The 774-nt window shown below is 43.4% G+C and overlaps 1 pseudogene across 1 annotated transcript in view; it reads left to right on the forward strand.

Moving 5' to 3' along the window:
* Window positions 1-346, forward strand: part of LOC148547173 (NADH dehydrogenase [ubiquinone] iron-sulfur protein 2 pseudogene) — a 5366-nt pseudogene extending 5020 nt beyond the window's left edge. The window contains exon 3 of the transcript XR_015895554.1: window positions 34-346. The product of XR_015895554.1 is annotated as an NADH dehydrogenase [ubiquinone] iron-sulfur protein 2 pseudogene (transcript). The remainder of the gene's footprint in view (window positions 1-33) is intronic.
* Window positions 347-774: the final 428 nt, after the last annotated feature.

Genomic DNA, 774 nt, shown 5'->3' on the forward strand with positions numbered 1-774 from the left:
ATGACTACAGGATCATCGGTCTACTCTACCTCAATTCACCATTTCGAACTTTATACAGAAGGTTTTTCCGTACCAGCTCCTTCCACCTATACCGCAGTTGAAGCACCTAAAGGAGAATTTGGTGTCTTTCTTGTCAGTAATGGAAGCAATCGTCCCTACCGTCGTAAAATAAGAGCACCCGGCTCTGCCCATTCACAAGGACTCGATTCTATGTCCAAACATCACATGCCAGCAGATGTGGTCACCATCATAGGTACTCAAGATATTGTGTCTGGAGAGGTGGATAGATAGGATTCCTAGTTGCTCGATCAGCTTTATTGCGAGCCAAAAACTAGAATGTGTTTTCTGCTGCTATCAGGAGTTCGTGACCCAAGGAGCTACTTCTTCGTTGAGCTATGACCTTCTTGTGATCGACCTGCCTTCTTAGAAAACGCCCTCCGCTGCTGCTAAAGGAAAGGGTTGTTAGGTGGTGGAACATTAAACATTAGCTGATGGTGAGCATTCCATTAAGAGATGATACAACGTATACTCTGCATCGCCTATGTACGGAGAATAAGTGGTAAGTAAGAAGGAGGAATCATTGCTTGTCTGGTAGTTGATTGAGGAGTTTCAGAGTTCTTGGATAGGGGATAGAAAGAGGAGAGATAAGACATTTTGTATTTAATACATAGATAGACTTAATAGTCTTTGCTTTAGTTGAGTTGAGGTTTTTTCCTGGTTCTCGTTCGGCTATGTATGGTTGCGATATGGTTGTTAGCAGTGCGGAGCTGGTTC

This window comes from Arachis ipaensis, chromosome B8, assembly GCF_059453495.1.
Source record: "Arachis ipaensis isolate K30076 ecotype BB chromosome B8, ASM5945349v1, whole genome shotgun sequence".
Lineage (NCBI taxonomy): Eukaryota > Viridiplantae > Streptophyta > Magnoliopsida > Fabales > Fabaceae > Arachis > Arachis ipaensis.